This window comes from Pseudorasbora parva, chromosome 3 (assembly GCF_024679245.1).
Source record: "Pseudorasbora parva isolate DD20220531a chromosome 3, ASM2467924v1, whole genome shotgun sequence".
In the NCBI taxonomy this organism is placed as follows: domain Eukaryota; kingdom Metazoa; phylum Chordata; class Actinopteri; order Cypriniformes; family Gobionidae; genus Pseudorasbora; species Pseudorasbora parva.
Genome location: NC_090174.1, coordinates 43,461,315 through 43,479,575, shown reverse-complemented (window position 1 = coordinate 43,479,575; position 18,261 = coordinate 43,461,315). Strand labels below are relative to the sequence as shown.

The 18,261-nt window shown below is 41.6% G+C and overlaps 1 long non-coding RNA gene across 1 annotated transcript in view; it reads right to left on the bottom strand.

Moving 5' to 3' along the window:
• Positions 1–16,880, bottom strand: part of LOC137071219 (uncharacterized) — a 28,296-nt gene extending 11,416 nt beyond the window's left edge. Inside the window, exon 1 of the long non-coding RNA XR_010904397.1 lies at positions 16,734–16,880. This is a non-coding gene — a long non-coding RNA (uncharacterized lncRNA). The remainder of the gene's footprint in view (positions 1–16,733) is intronic.
• Positions 16,881–18,261: the final 1,381 nt, after the last annotated feature.

Here is an 18,261-nt window from a genome sequence, read left to right as displayed (position 1 = left end):
CAGATAATTGTTTTTAAGTGAGTCATTCTTTTACTGAATAACACACTTTATAAAGACGATGGCCGTGACACCCTTTAGATTCCTTGACACCTGAATGGTTTTTCAGATGTCGTTTGTTTTGCACACCTGTCCCGGCTGCTGATGCAAAGACATCCTGTTTTCACGGCCGCTGTCCTGACAACCTTTAGCACTTCTGTACTCGCAACCAGAAGCAGATTTGACAATCCCTGCCTGACCTAATAACAGCTGGAGAGGTGTGTGTCACTCTCTTAAGGAGTGACAACAGGTTTTGTTGGACCCTCAGTGTCAGCCTTATTAAAAAAACATGCTTTTCCTTTCTTGTTTCCAAAGTATTTATCCGTCCCTTAAAAGAAAACGTGTCTGTATCTTTGTCTGACACTGTCCAGTCATTTTATGTTCTTGTAAGCCTCTTGACTAGTCAGCATCTGTGGCCCGCTCTCTGTATTTGTACAGAGGGGGCTGAGTGTTAAGCCAGTCTGGGTGGATGACATCACAGTGACGGGTGGTGACAGATGTTGAGGGCAGATGACTACGCCACTGTGTGTAGACAGGCGACAGGGGGAGGGGCACACCGAGGGTACACAGAGTTATTCGGAGTGTATATTAAGACAAAGTCGAACAGGAAACAAAAGAATAACAGTGTGGCTTAGAAGACCTTTTTTCACAGGCACAAAAAAAGGAACTGTGAATAAATAAAAAATCCAGAATAGTTCAGCAGGGGAGCAGATGAGTTCTTCTCACACAGAGTTCCGCGTAATTTGTCTCATGTAAATCCTTGTGCAAGTCAGAGGATGTAAATTGGCTTCTCAGTCATGAGTTTGGCTGAGGAGAAGGCAAGGCTCATGACCACGAGGCAGAGGAGCTTAAAGAAAGACTTTCGTATGAAAGCAAATTACGAAGCTTCTGCTGGAAGGAAGGAAACGAATGAGCATTCTGGTCAATAAAAGGAAATGTAGGGGTTGGAATTTTTTTTAAAGGGAGGACAAGATAGTGGAGAAGGAAAGGAAATCAGTGCTTTAACCTTTAATCAGGATTCAATTTTATAATTATGTATAATAATAAAAAATTATATTTATAATCAATTTTAGAATTTTGTATAATTATGTATTTTTTTACTTGAGGACACATGCATGTATATATTTAAGAAATATTTTCATGTATATATTCATATAATTTATTTAATTTAAATATAAATATTTTATATAAAATAAAACATTAAAGCATGTGTGTATTTATATATACTGTACATAATATTTGGATGATTCATTGAAATTCATTGATTTGACAAAACTAATATATATATAGAACACAGATTTAAGTAGGAATGGAAGGGATAAGCATTGCAAAAATGTTGACTGCAAAAAAATTTTTTTTTAGTACAAACATAAAGTCTGGTAGAAGCTAGATATTTTATTGTACATAGTTTTAAATATGGATATTTTTCTTCAACAAACACGTTGCTTCGCTTCAGAAAAACGTTTAACCCCCCGGAGCCATGTGGATTATTATGTTATAATGGATGGACACACTTTTTTGGGCTGCTATTATAAAGCTTGGAAGAGCCAGGACTTTTTTATATATAATTCTGATTGTATACATCTGAAAAAATGCCATTTTAAATTTAATTTGTGGGTGCTATCCCTTTAAGGTAGCAAACTTTTGTTTTTAGTGTCAGCTTTTTTTTCTTTTCTTTTTTTACTGTGTACAATGAGAATGGTGGTCCTATGAACAGAACCTAACCAGATTATGACAGATGCACTGAACTAGGGCAGTGTGATCTCACACAAACCCGCTCAACAGGGCTGGATTGGTAATCTGGTATACCTGGATTTTTCCCGGTGGCCCAATGCACTTAATTTGGGGCCAATACAATGTTTGTTTGTTTGTTTATTTGTTTTCGCCAAAGACTGGCCAATTGTTTTGACAGGCTGAACTGAGTGGCCCCCCTCTCCCCCGTAATAGGTGCTTTTTCCTCTCTCTCTCTCGCTCGCTCTCTCTTTTAATTTTTTTATTAATTTATTTTTAAATGAGCACATAAGGAAACTAGTTTTAAACTGGATTATATGCAATAAATATGGTATATTTCATTAGGGCAACTAAAGGATAATTAAAAACCTCTTTGATGCCTGGATCCCATGAATTAAGGACAAAGCTTTTTACTCTTTACATATGTTTTATGAACATTTGAATAGTTGTAATGAATTTTAAGTGTTAATTCAATGAGATACTAATAAAAGAGACACATCAGTGTCTTATATACTCTTTAAAAATGTTATTGTTTTTAAAGGGATAGCTCACCCTAAAATGTCATGATTTACTAATGTCATTCCAAACCTGAATGACTTACTTTCCGTGGAACATAAAATAACATTCTATAGAAATCATGGCTAGCCATAATAACCAAAGTGGTTTGTTTACCAATATTCTTCAAAATACCTCATCAGTCATAGGTTTGAATGACATGAGGGTAAGTAAATAAGGACAGAATTTAATAGCAGTAAATTTACTTTTCTGCATCCTAGTTTCAAATGAATGCTTCACATTTCTGAGACAAGAGTACAATAGTTAGGTTTGTTATCCACTTAAACTTCGTGGACCCTGTACAGGGTCCGGAGTGACATCGTCATGTATATACTTTCAATTTTAAATGTCTGTGGAAGGGGAAAAAAGAGGGGGTCATCCCTTCAGACCCATTTGAGTAAATCTGGCATACAACATGACACAGACAAACTTCTTTTTTCCACTATTTTCTAGAATTTAGTGGAAATAGCCCAAACTGTCTGCAGAAACCTGGAGCACACAGGGCCTGAGTTACACACTTTCAAAAATCAATTTTAAAAAAATAATAAAAAAGTGCCTACTTTTTGGGGGGGTTATTAAAGCTTAGACCACATATACTTACACTGCTTTTAGCAGTGTTTTGTTTAACTTCAAAGGGTTTCCTGTAAAATTACACCAACATTTTGAATTTAGACCACTGTATGTGTGTATGGGAAGCTTTTCAATTTGGGTAGGCCAAATAAAGGCGGAAATCCCAAAAAATGGCCCTAAGAGGTTAACTGCATTTGCAGTAAATGTGATAATATCTATCATCGTTTGTTCATGTCCTATTTTATTTATTAACTCAAATAATCCCAGCAAAAACACTCACGGGGGAACTTGTGGGGCCGGATGGTCTGGATTTGCCCATGCAGGGCTGAATTTTTAACCTCTCAACCTCATACCACGCACACGCAAATCTGACACAATTCTCAGTTGACAGGAATCTCCAAACTTACACATTCTCACTTTCTCAAGTTTACCGGAACATTCCCGTACTGTTCCCTGTTGTGTTTCGTGTGTACCAAGCTTTTGTTCCTTTAGGCGTATTCAGGAAGATGCTAATCAGTTAACAGTACAGAGTAAAACCACCCTCTAACTTGTGTCTGGGTGTGGTTCACAAAGCTGCATGTGTTACTGAGGGTAGATCACACAGGAAGTTCATTCAGTCAGTCAGTCCAACTGGAGAAAGAGGATAAGGACAAATACGACAACCTGTTTGACTCAGTGAATGTTACACAAGGAGTCCACATTCCTGCATGTATCATATGAAAGTCTGCATGAAATGGAAGTTTTTTTCTTCCCTATTGTGACGTATATTCAAATTCATTGGATCGTTGTGTTTGTTATTGCTGCCTGAGATCTAATGTGAGTTACAGGTTGTCTCACCCTTGCGCCACACATCGACAAAGAGATTTCGCTGCAAAGATGGGAAGTTATCTAAAAGATTGAGGGCACTTGAATAGAAAAAAATATATAATGATATGCACAGATAAATAATTTATGATACTAATATATTACTACAAATGTTCCATTAAAAACAAAACAAGAACTGTCCATTTTTATGGTGACTTTAAAGATATTGTATGGTTTAAATGCTGTTTTTTTGTTATGACATTTCACTGAAGTTTCGTTGTTAAGAGCTTATTATGTGTGCCTGAAACAAATATTTAATGTACCTTGTGTGGTCTAGCCAGGAAACTCCCAGCCAGACTGATCCAGCTCTGACTGATTCAGCACTTCTGTAAAAGAGAGAGATGGCAGGAAGGGGGTGGGGTTTAGGTGGGTATTATGTCGTCACTGCATATGACACAGGCCGCCTCATTCACATGCTTCCACCGCGTCTGTCTGTGTGAGAGCCCTCCGCCCGCCCACTCACATGCCCTTTACTCATGCCTCGGTCGGTCTCATTCTCAGCGCTCTCTCCACAACTGCCTGTGTGCCTCCTTTGTGTTTCCCATGTTAATACACTCGACCTCACTTCTGCTTGCGCGGGCCGGTCCGTCTGGCTTCTCTCTCACTCTATGACACTTACTTTATCCTGTTTGCTAGATGTCTGTTTCAAAGCCCTAGGGCCACAACGCAAAAACAGACCGTTTCCCTTATCACAGAGATCTGTTTACTTACCAGATATTGCTATAAAACAGATTCAGCGCAGACAGTTGGGCTATAAAATAAATAATATTTAGTATTTAGTGATAATACTGCGAACTAAAAGTAATAAAACGTGTTTAGTGAGCCCGGTCGTCTGTTGTTGTAGCCAGACGAGTGAGACGACGTCACGACTGAGCATATTGTCTATATTTCAAATATATTGTGTATATTTCAGAGACAACTTTGATATTCGTTAAACCCTGTAAGCTAATTGATTAAAATTATTCAACTTGAATTCAGTGTGGCTATTAGGAGAACTTTAATTGAAATGTACACACATCACATGTTCCCCACATTAATTTCACACATCTAGTACAATTATGTGGTTTTGTTTCATTAATACAGTGTATACTTTTTTCTTGATTTACCCCAAAAGAATTAAAGTGATTTGACAACATGCCCCATAGGTGGGAACAGTTTAACATGTGAGGGCCACATTGTAACATGACCATGACAACTTAAAATATTATCTGATCTAATAAAAATATAATAATATATAATTTAATCATTAAAAAAAAAAACACATTTTTGAGTTTGACAACAAACACAATGCAAAACACAGCTTTATAGCATAGTTCAAAACATAATAATAAATAACTTATAAACATTGACTCTCAGTCATTTCTTAATATCATTAATACAAGTATAGAATATAATAGCACAGTTAGGAGCTCATTGTAACATAGCAGTACATGCCCCATCTGGTTTTGTTTAGGTTTCTAAACATTTTCTGTAAATGACACCTGAATATAGGCCTATGTTGAAGGCTCGTGACTTGTTTCCCAACGAAGTTTGGCCATGAAAATCAAGATTTGCTAGCTGAGCAATGTGTTCAAATATTAATTTTCCCAACACACAAGACAGACCTGATTGACAAAGAGTTCAGAACTGGAATTTTGACAATGCGGTGCAACAAACTTTAGCTTGCATGAAATATATAATAATGCATAGTAGTGTAATAATAGCATTAGTGTTCGAGATCCGTATAAACAGCCTTATCTAACAAAAAGCAAAACCTATAAACAGAACATTGTATCATAAGTAAATCACGTTTACTGATATTTTTATATAACATGTGAACCAGAAATAAGTATATGTAAATATAAGTCAAATATAACTCGCCCTCACTGAAGCAAATCATAGGCTATTTTATGTTTGTGTGTGTGTTGCTAAAAACATTAATGTGATAGGCCTGGAATAGCTGCATCATCACTGGAGTCAAAGATGCAGTGTAAAACACAACCTCGTAGCGCCTCCATGTGGTTACTAATCATTTCTGCTAATATAACGTTACCAGCGGCTGACAGAAAACACGGACATAAACATTTCAAGATTTGACCTAGTGTTGTTATATTCAGATATTTGATTATTTACTATGCTTGTTTGTTTGTAAAGTCGAAGCATAATAATAAACACTCATAAAAAAAAACTTTTCAAGATTCTGTTCAAATGTAGGCTATAAGGCATTTATAGCCTACATAAAGGCTATAAAGCCCCCCCCCCATTTCAGCATAGTCTCTTATAGCTAGCCTACAATATGTAAGCTATATATATATATATATATATATATATATATATATATATATATATATATATATATATATATATATATATATATATATATGTAAATTTTGTCAACATTGTTCTAGTGTTTATATATATATATATATATATATATATATATATATATATATATATAAAAACACTAGAACAATGTTGACCTGTGTACTTACATTATCCCAAACGTTCCCAATCATGTTAAAATCCAGAGAAATCAGCTATTTTAACCAGTGTTATTTATGGACTTGTTAGTGATTTCCGTAGAAACCATGGAAACAACAAAGATGCTTTAATATAGTATTTTATTAGACAGGTCAGGTGAGTAATGTTTTTACCATGCCTCAGAGACAACATTTTTTTCAAGTGGCTATCAAATTCAGAGAGAGCATTTTCCATTATACACTAACCTATATTTAAAACGTACTCGGTTACTTTCGTAACCTCGGTTCCCTGAGAGAGAGGAACGAGTATTACGTATGGGAAAAACTCCTTTTCTCGAGAATGTGAAGCAAAACTTTTAATAAAGGTATCTATGTAAAGCGCAGTGAGCTGCACGGCCATAGCCCAGCGCGAGGAGCGCTCTGATTGGCCGGGCTGCGGCAACTGCAGGAACCTATGGTGAGGCGGCTGAGAGGAACGAACCAATGGGGGGCGTTCCAGAAGCCCGCCGAAAAAGGTGCTTATATTTGCATACAGGAGGCTATATAAGACCCTAATTCGCCATAGGTGTCAGGTTTTAAGATCGACTGAAGCGATACCTGAGAAGCATAAACACGGCACGGAACGTAATACTCGTTCCTCTCTCTCAGGGAACCGAGGTTACGAAAGTAACCGAGTACGTTCCCTTTCGAGAGAGGTTCCTCGTATTACGTATGGGAACACAATGTAAAGCGCCGTGTGTGCTGACTGACCCAGTATACCCAAAGCACATGTTAATAAACCCCGATAGACCGACAGAGGCGGCTTATAAGGGGAATGAAGAACCGGAAGAGTCGGTTCGTTTGAACAGCTGATCGGACATAGTCGGATCTTATGATGAATGAATAGTGCTTAAGGACTAATGTGTACAGGCCAAAATGTAAGGCAATCTGTTTGCCAGGGTCAAGATAGAGCCTAGATGGAGAGAAGCCCTGCTTGTAGAGCTGGAACCTCCAACTTGTAGAATCTGATAAAAGTGGACGGAGAGACCCAGCCTGCCGCCGCACAGATATCTTCCAAAGAAATGTCACACGACCAAGCCCAAGATGAGGCCATGCCTCTAGAGGAGTGGGCTTAAATGCCTGTAGGACAGGTTAGGTCCTGGACCTATATGCTAGTGGGACTGCATCCACTATCCAGTGTGAGAGACTGTTTCATGACAGCACAAACTTGAGTGATATGTGCTTCAAGCTCGTGTTCTGAAGTGGTTAGGAGGGGGAACCCTTCACGGCCTCCAAAACCATGGCGAGGTCCCAAATAGGGACCGAGGTAGGGGCAAGGCGGGCTGAACCTCCTGGCCCCTTTAAGAAAACACACAATAAGATCACTTTTCCCTAGTGAATGTGCCGCGATCGGAGCGTGGCTAGCTGCTATGGCGGAGACACACACCCCGAGTATGGAGGGGGGACGACCCGCATCCATTAGCTCTTGGAGAAAGCGAGCGGTTCCGCCAGTTCGCATGAGTGTGCGTCGATGTTTCGCGTAGCACATTGGTTAGAAAACCACTGACCACTTCAAAGCAGAGCTGCCAGATAGCAGGGGCTCTAGCTTCCGAAATAGTGTTCATAACTTGTCAGAGAGGTTCCCGGATACCGTTGATGGGCCATACGTGGAGGGCCCACAGCTCGGGATTGGGATGCCAGACCTTCCCTTTCATTGGCAGAATAGGCATGGGGCTGTGTCTGACAGCTGAAACAGTATGGAGAACCAAGTGCGGTTCTTCCAAAGTGGGGCTATTAAAAAGCACAGGCTGCAGCTGGATCGCGATCGGAGGGAACATATAGAGGGAGTCTGGGCCAACATGGGCCAGGGCATCCCTGCGTTTGCAGAAAAAATATTGGGCAGCGTGTGCTGTGCGAGCTGAATTGTTTGCGGGTAAAGGGACCATTCCCCTGGGGACATGGGTCCTCTGGATAACATGTCCGGACCCTGATTCAGAATACCTGGCACGTAAGCCGCCCTTAGGGAGCTCAGATTGTGCTCTGCCCATAAAAGGAGATGCTTAGCCATGCAGTGAACAGAGTCTGATCTCGGCTGCCCTAGCGATTTTATGTACATTATCAAGACGTGGTGGTTCTTATGCCGTAAGTCTTGAGTCTATGACAATGACTGTACTGATAAGCCTGCCCCTCGAAGGCGAATCTCAAGAATGGCCTGTAGTGGGGGTGGGGGGTTATCGTAACGTGAAGTATGCGTTTTTCAGATCTATTGAGAAAACCCAATCCCCGGGGCGAATGTGCGCGAGGATTTGTTTCACCGTCAGCACCTTGAATCGAGCGTGTCATAAGTGCTTTGTTCAGATGCCTGGAAAATGGGCCTGAGACCGCCACCCATTTTCGGCATGAGGAATTAGCGACAGTAAAAACCTGACTCGCTAGCGTCGGGTGTACTGTTTTCGCCGCTCTCTCCTTTAACAGTCTCAATGCCTCAGCGAGAAGCACGTGACTGACACTGCTTCTTACAGAGGGCTCGACCACGGCTTGAATCGCGGGGTCTGCGAGCAATACTGTAGCGAGAACCTCGTTTTATATGTTCAACACCCAATATTATATACCAGGAATGGCCTGCCAGGCCTGGGCTCGTAAAGCCAGGGGTTGAATTAGATTCGGGGGCTGGCCGCTTAGTAATAGGGGCCTGTTAGCCGGGTTGCTTGTGCTGTAACACTGCTTGTAACACTGTGGGGATAGTGTTAGTTTTGGCGGTGCAGGCTTTGCAGTGGGCGCACGCCTCACATTTATATTGTGTGTGCGAGAGTGAACTTTGTGAAAAGTGCTTGGGTGCAGGAGTGCAGACTGTAAAGTGGGCACATTTCCTACATAGAAAGCTCTTTTGTGTGTAGTGTAAACAATGTGCAGTGGCGCACAACCTACGTAGAATACCCACGGTGCAAACCAGTGAGCAAATCCACAGGGGTAAACGCACACAGCATTAGTGTGCAGACGAGCGTGTTTAACACAGGCTAGTTGACTGCAATATTTCATCTCCAGTCACTTAACTTAAGGGAACTGGGAGAATGTAAGGAAGTGCGGGTGGTATGTGAGCCATTCCACAATGCCGTTATGCTCTAGTCTAGACTGAAAGCGCGCATGCAGACAAGCGTGTTTGACCACAGGCTAGTTGACTGCAATAAGGCTAGTTGACTTTATATGGTGTAATCCGGCCGCGGCGGGATTTATTTGTGATTTTGTGAGGCTGAATTAACAGTGCTTATGTAGGGGTGCACACTGTGTAGTGGACACTTTGTCTACAGTGTAAAAACCTTTCCAGCCGCCTGAATAAAGGGGACTGGAAGTGATAGAGTGAAAAAAGGGCTTAGCTTGGCAGCCATTTTCCGACGCCCTTATGCTCTGACAGTGAGCGCGTGCTATGACGTAAGCCGCGCTCTAGTCAGCAACGCGCTGTGGAAGGGGCGCGCGCTATCATGACAAGGCAGCCATTACAACTTCCTTGGCAGTAAGCGCGCGCTGCAGCAACATTGTTCTTGACATACCCAACAGCCCGAGCTCGCTCGTCTAACTTACTCTAGTATTCTCTGTCCGCAGCGCTTCAGCACGGCGGCGGTAGAATGAGCACGGCGAGAGCTTCGGCTCGAGTTTGTTTATTCACTCTAGTATTCTCTGTCCGCGGCGATAGAGCGACAGGACGAGAATTGGAAGCGTGAGGAAAAACTCTGTCCGCGGCGCTTCTAGCACGGCGAGAGCTTCGGCTCGAGTTAGTTTATTCACTCTAGTATTCTCTGTCCGCGGCGATAGAGCGACAGGACGAGAGAATTGGAAGCGTGAGGTAAAACTCTGTCCGCGGCGCTTCTAGCACGGCGAGAGCTTCGGCTCGAGTTTGTTTATTCACTCTAGTATTCTCTGTCCGCGGCGATAGAGCGACAGGACGAGAGAATTGGAAGCGTGAGGTAAAACTCTGTCCGCGGCGCTTCTAGCACGGCGAGAGCTTCGGCTCGAGTTTGTTTATTCACTCTAGTATTCTCTGTCCGCGGCGATAGAGCGACAGGACGAGAGAATTGGAAGCGTGAGGAAAAACTCTGTCCGCGGCGCTTCTAGCACGGCGAGAGCTTCGGCTCGAGTTTGTTTATTCACTCTAGTATTCTCTGTCCGCGGCGATAGAGCGACAGGACGAGAGAATTGGAAGCGTGAGGTAAAACTCTGTCCGCGGCGCTTCTAGCACGGCGAGAGCTTCGGCTCGAGTTTGTTTATTCACTCTAGCATTCTCTGTCCGCGGCGATAGAGCGACAGGACGAGAGAATTGGAAGCGTGAGGTAAAACTCTGTCCGCGGCGCTTCTAGCACGGCGAGAGCTTCGGCTCGAGTTTGTTTATTCACTCTAGCATTCTCTGTCCGCGGCGATAGAGCGACAGGACGAGAGAATTGGAAGCGTGAGGTAAAACTCTGTCCGCGGCGCTTCTAGCACGGCGAGAGCTTCGGCTCGAGTTTGTTTATTCACTCTAGCATTCTCTGTCCGCGGCGATAGAGCGACAGGACGAGAGAATTGGAAGCGTGAGGTAAAACTCTGTCCGCGGCGCTTCTAGCACGGCGAGAGCTTCGGCTCGAGTTTGTTTATTCACTCTAGTATTCTCTGTCCGCGGCGATAGAGCGACAGGACGAGAGAATTGGAAGCGTGAGGAAAAACTCTGTCCGCGGCGCTTCTAGCACGGCGAGAGCTTCGGCTCGAGTTTGTTTATTCACTCTAGTATTCTCTGTCCGCGGCGATATCGCGACTGAACTAGAGAAGAGGAAGACTGAGGAAAAACTCCGTCTGTCCGCGGCGCCTCCTCAGCGCGACGGTATAGTGACGAGAGCTTCGGCTCGAGTTCGCCTATTCACTCTAGTATTCTCTGTCCGCGGCTGTAGCGCGACGGAATGAGAGAAGAGTGGGAACAACTCTGTGGCAGCGGCGGAAGAAGAGCCGGCGGCGGCAGAGTGAAGAGAGCTTCGGCTTGAGTGTGCTCATGTCCTCTAACATTCTCTCTTTCCGCGGCGCTATTCAGCGCGACGGGACGAGAGCAGAGGGAGAGTGAGAAGAGCTCCGTCTTTCCGCGGCGCTTAACGACGCGGCGGAACGAGAGAGTCCTCGAGTAGAACAAGCCTGTAAGCTCTAGAAGTGGCGTTGCAGCGGCAACACACACACAAACACATATAACACTCAACATAGACACAGTTTAAAGGATATATAACGCCGGATGGCGTAGCTGGAACGGCAGAGAAGGCGGAGAGGGAGTCCGTCGTCCTCAGCTGCAGGTTCCGCTGGTGCCTTTTCAACGGCGGTGCTTCTTCCGGAGACCAGCGAAGGTATCGCTGAAGGAGATAAAATCTGACACCTATGGCGAATTAGGGTCTTATATAGCCTCCTGTATGCAAATATAAGCACCTTTTTCGGCGGGCTTCTTGAACGCCCCCCATTGGTTCGTTCCTCTCAGCCGCCTCACCATAGGTTCCTGCAGTTGCCGCAGCCCGGCCAATCAGAGCGCTCCTCGCGCTGGGCTATGGCCGTGTAAAAGTTTTGCTTCACATTCTCGAGAAAAGGAGTTTTTCCCATACGTAATACGAGGAACCTCTCTCGAAAGGGAACAAGAATTGCATTTATTACAACAATTGCAATTTCCTTTAGTCATCCTGTTTTTATTTTCATATAGGCCTAGTTTACTTTTAAAGGGGTCATATAATGCCATTTTTTTACAAGTTAATATGATTCTTTAGTGTCTAAATGAAAACTTTTTAATATACTTTAATTAAAAATTATCATTAGCATCGTAAGAAAACACTAATTTTACCTGGTAAAAAACAGCTCTGTTTTCACCGAGCCATTTCAGAGCATATGGCTTTAATGCTAATGAGCTTTGCTCACTCCACCCCTCTGCTCTGTGGGTTGGTTTGACAAACACAGACAACAGTGGAGGGTAAAGTATGGCGATGGGAGTTTCTGAGGACATATCTGTGTGCAACTGTATCAATTTGAACCTGAGTCGGACCCGGGACAAGATGACAGCTCCGAAAGAAAATCGATAATTAAAGGGGGGGTGAAACACTCAGTTTCATGTCAATCTCATGTCAATCTTGAGTACCTATAGAGTAGTATTGCATCCTTCATATCTCCGAAAAGTGTTATTATATTTATAAAAGAAATATAGGCTGTACCAAGTCTTTCCGGAAAAAAACTAGCGCCTGGAGGCGTGTGGGCGGAGCTAAAGAATGACACAAAGCTGTGACGTCCTCAAGCGTGGAGAAGAAAACGTTACCCTAAATCAGATTCAACTAATACATATATGATCCGGAATCAGATCCGGAGGCTGAAATAAATTGAACTGGAGAAACAGCAACAGCAGGACGTCCGTCTCTGTGGTATGTAGTGTATTTAGTGGCCTGTCAACATTTGTGTGTTTACTCGCAGTTTATGAGGACATGATTCGGTTTATGGACTATTGTACTGTATGCGACTAAACCTTAGCAGTAGCAAGTAAAACGGTTTTGCATGTCAGACTAATATAAAGTTATACATAGAACAACAATGGAGTAACCGTTAGCGCATTCGAATGACGAAGCACGCTTTGTGAGAACGCTAGGTTTATGTTTGGGTGTTTTTTACAATAAACAAACTGACACCTATAGTTGTCATTTAAACAGTGATGCCAGTAACGCGTTACATAGTAACGCGTTACTCTAATCTGACTACTTTTTTCCAGTAACGAGTAATCTAACGCGTTACTATTTCCAAACCAGTAATCAGATTAAAGTTACTTATCCAAGTCACTGTGAGTTACTATTTTAGTCATTTTCCTTAGTAAAAACCGACAGCTTATCAAAATTCTCAGCCCGAGTCCGGCTGGAGCCGGTGTTTTTTATTTTTTATTTTTTTACATTGTTGCAGCCATTAACATAATTCAGTTTTGTTTTTAATGTCAAAGTAGTTATTTTTCGTTTCGTTTCTTTATAAACCTAATTAAGAAAAATGTTCAGAGCAATTTTTTGTTTGTTAAATTAAAGTTTATATAGGCAAGGCAATTCAAGAGTTGGTTTGAGAGACTAGGCTATTAAACATGCGGTTAACTCACTGGGTCGTCACATAAAAAAATTAAAACTTTAATTTAACAAACAAAAAATTGCTCTAAACATTTTTCGAAATGACCTTAATAAAGAAACGAAACGAAATATAACTAATCAAAAACAAAGTAGGCTAGTTATTATACCACCACAAATAAATTTTTGACGAGCTGAGGCAGGCTGATAGATTAGCCTACTGCTCACAACGGCGCTCAAAAAAACGAAACGGGCTACACAATCTAAAAAAAAAAAAAAAAATAGAAAGTACATGCAGGTTGTCTTATAGCCTACCTTACACTTCAGCAAAATTAATATGAATCCGATCTTCAATTCCCGCGGTATATGCTCATTTAATGGAGTTCACATCAAAGCAAAAGATTCCAGCATTTTATTCAGCAGCTCATTTCAAATTCAAAGATCGCAATATGAGAGAGAGAGCGACCTAAGCACTGGTAAGATCATTAGTCTCATTAATTTATATTGAAGATGATTGTGTTTTGTGTGACTTATTTTAAAGTTTCATTTATGGCCATATGCGTTGGCTTGCTTTACTCATTTGCAGCGATGTTGCAGTAGCACCGTCATATCTATCTGACTACAACAAAACAAGCTCTCACACATTTATTTTTTAATTATTTTCCAGGAGTAAAATTTACACATGTGGTTTAAACAACCAGATATATTTACATTTGTCCGGTTTAGTTTGAAATGCTTTCATGCACCTTCTGAATTGGTTTGTTTGAGGTATCGGAATTAAATACGTCTCGAAAGACACTCGGAAGGCATTAGGCCTAGTCCTGGTCATTTCGCAATCAGATAGATAGGCCGACCTGGTCAGAGAAAATGAATGAAGGAACCAGTAGTAAAAAGGCCATAACTCTAGCAGCTGCACTGAAGAGACGGACTCTTTAACCCTGCGCGAGCCATATCTTGACAGTGGCGCACGCTATCATGGTTTCATGTTGTTTCCACCAGCACATCTCATTGTTCATTTTAATTATTAAAATAAATATAAAACGAAGGAGAAGCCTAAAAAAAGGGGCGTAAAAAAGTCGGGGCCGTCAGGCTCAGGCATAAATGCAATAAAGTGTGTTGCCAAAAACGGTTGTCATTTATATTTTTAGGCGGCAGGGGTGTTGTCGGCAACTGCTGAATGTAACTTATAAAGTAACTTGTAATCTAACTTAGTTACTTTTAAAATCAAGTAATCTGTAAAGTAACTAAGTTACTTTTTAAAGGAGTAATCAGTAATCAGATTACTTTTTCAAAGTAACTGTGGCAACACTGCATTTAAACAAATGTATTTAAACACACACCATAGATCGCATGCTCCATTGATAAATTAACTAACGTTATACACGATAGCATCGTTTACTGATGTTACTCACACGACGATAGCCAACAGCATAGACATTTGAAGCAGTTTTACTCACCGCCTGCTTCCAAAGTAGGACCGAACCTTTATCGCTGGGGCCGCTCCGTCAAAAACACACTTCTTTGGTATGATTTGGTGAAGTTCCGTGACAGCAGTGACCGTGGAGATCCACTTTGCGACGCGACTGAAGCGATGTTGTGAAGCTTCCCGTCATTTCTGCGTTCAAATCGGTTCAAATGCAGCGCCTGAAAGCATTGAAGTCCCTTGATGTCACCCATAGGAATAAAGTGGAGCGCGGCGCAGACTATAACGACATAATTGTTCACAGACGAGTGGATCTGCAGCTGAGAGAGTGTTTATGGGCGTGCATTTCCTCTCTCGCCCATATGGCCCATACAAAGGGCTATCGACGGCAAGCCGACCCATACTCGGAAAAAACTCTCCAAAATTTGTGAGAAACCGGACACAGAAATTTTTGACACAGAAACACTCCATCAAACATCCAACATTAGTTTTTGAAACTTTGTATATGTTTAGGTGGGAATCCAAGTCTTTAACAGTGTAAAAAGCTCAGTATTCATGAAATGGACTGCATTTATTTATATTTATATAGCGCTTTTATCCAAAGCGCTTTACATTTTGCCTCACATTCACCCATTCATACACCGACGGCGATGTCAGCCATGTAAGGCTCATCCAGCTCGTCGGGAGCAGCTGGGGTTAGGTGTCTTGCTCATGGACACTTCGACACTTGGTCAAGTGGAACCGGGGATCGAACCACCAACCTTCTGGTTTGTAGACAACCTACATGAACCACTGAGCCACTGCCGCCTCATGAAACAGCAGTTCACCCCCCCTTTAAGGCTAAACAGGACCTTTCTGAATGGTTGGTTAATGTAATGTCACTTTGATCTATCTTTATGTACTGGCTGGGTAATTTTAGCATAGTGAGATGTTTACTGATATAGTTCATTGAAAGATTGATGGTAGGCCTACACCTAATGCCAATAAAAACTTTTTTTCTGTTAATGTAGGTTTGTCATTGATGCGTAACGTTATCTATGCATTGTAATAACTGTTACAACACGTTTTTTGACAGATACTGTTATTACACGGCTTTGTGAAATACTTGATTCTGATTGGTCAATCACGCATTCCAGCGGTATGTGATTCCAAAATAACACCCGCTCATCCGGGTACTACGAGTTATCTTGACCGTTACTACTTCTATGCTTAACGCTGGCGCCATCTTGTGGCTTAAACACCCGTGGGTTAAAGGCAGGTTTCCTTTATAACGTTTTTAATATAGATATTTTTCTTACACAAACGCTTCGATTCGAATCAGAAGGCTCTGTTAACACATCGGAGCCTTGTGGAGCACGTTATTTAACGGACAGCTGCATTTTTTATGGATTTCAAACACAACCACAACTACTGCTTGGATTAACGTTAGCCCGGAATTTTTAAATATAACTCCGATTGTATTTGTCTGAAAGAAGGATGTCAAATACACCTATGATAACTTGAGGGTAAGTAAATCATAGGCTTGGTTTCATTTTTGGGTGAACTAACCCTTTCAGCATTCATTTTCAACATTTAGCAAGGGCATATGGCAAATCTTCAGCAATAGATAAAGGCTTAAAGCAGGTTGGAATTGTTTTTCTTCGCGGAAGCTTTGCGTAAGAGCTAATAAAATATTTAATCTCAAGACAATATTTTGTGTCTAATTTATTTGAGACTAGTAGCCGTGTAATAAGCGGGATAATGTACACCCAGACGGTTGTTATTGCAGAATAAACCCCTTCAGAGTGATGCAAGTCCTGATCACTCTGTTGGGGTTTATTCTGCGATAACAACCGGCTGGGTGTACATTATCCCTTTCGTATAAACCATTTACATAATTAGGCTAAGTGTAGTGTTACCATGTCCACGTTAACTTTAAAACCAGCGTACACAGTTTGAAATAACACAGTAACCATAACGCGTTGTTCATTATAAACGTGGTGTTATGAATTATATTGAGGACGTCATACATAGAAAGCATGCCGTAATTTAACTTACCCTGTAAACTTTAGCTGCATTCATCGTGAAGCGTGAACGCGTTTCAAACTACACTTGCTTCTTCTGGAGAGGCAGCAGGAACACAAATAGCTGGTATAGATCCAGCAGCTTCTTAGCAAAACCTGCTTTATACTGACCCTCGGGTATAAAGCAGTCTGGTGAGAAATGCTTTGCGGTTAGCACAGACATAAAAGCATTGAAGGAAAAAACTCAGCCACTGCGTCTTCAGCGGTTTGGATACTGGAACATCAAAATGATTGCTGTGTTCATTATTACACGGTCACCCAGGAACAGAACACCACAATCGCTTAGACGGCATTCTGCTCCAGTGTATCAACAATGCCAGACTATGATGATGACAGAGCTTGCTCAAGGCGGGTTTAAGATGAAATGATGTTTGTCAATCAACAGTAGTGAGAGGGGCGTCGGACCGTGTGACGTCACACGGTCAAACGGCATAGATATTTATCATTATGGTTTTGTACAGGCACTGCCAAAACACATTTCCATACAATCAGCTTCTAAAAGTGCTGTACCATTATATGACCGGGACTGCTTTAATATATCAAAACATCAATCAAGATTACTGAAAAAAGTGCAACAAGTCTCTTGCACCAGCAGAGGTGGGTAGAGTATCCAAAAAAAAAATCCTCAAGTAAAAGCCTAATTATAGAAATATTTTCTCAAAGTAAAAGTAGGCCTATAATTATTTAATTGAGTAAAAGTAAAAAAATATGCAATGAAAAAAACTACTCAGCTAGTTACGAATATAGCCAGCTTATATAACAACGATACATTAACATAATGAAGGGGTCGTGGGCCGACACCCTTGCCTCTTCATCATATACATCTTATCCTTTCGAAGTATCCTCATGAATTAAATAATCAGTTATTATCCTTTCAAAATAAATAATTATTGGCAATCAATTTTATGTGATCATTAATACATTTAACTATTATTTAAAGGGTTACTTCAGCGATTAGCATATGGCTTTGTATCAGTAGAAACCCTGGAGAATATTCAAATGATTGTGCTTTCCCCCCTCATATCTCCCTGAGACGAGAGATTTATGCATTTTATTTCTGGAAAAATTCCTCCTATGATGCAAAATGACGATTTTTGCATCATAGGAGGAATGTTTGCCCAGAGGCTAAAGACTACAGCCAGCAGAGGGAGCCATTTCTGCATGTTTTGAATCCGGCATTGGGGGATGGGAGATTACACTCAGCTTGCAGGGAGAGCTCAGCTTGCAGACAGGATCATTTAAACAGAGCTATGGTGTGCAATGTAAGTCTTTTAACTTCTCAAATTCATTTCTATGAAAGTTAAGCTTGCAAAGGCATGAACTGAAACGCGCCAGACTGAACTCGCGTTGTGAATGTATGCCGCGAATGTAGTGGCGATTACCTCAGCTCTCATCACTCGTGCAGTTAGTGCTCAGTGCTGTGATACTCGCGCGGTGACTCACTCATTATATTGAACAGACACGTTCAGTTTTTAATTGTAGTGTCTTCTCTAACTCAGTCA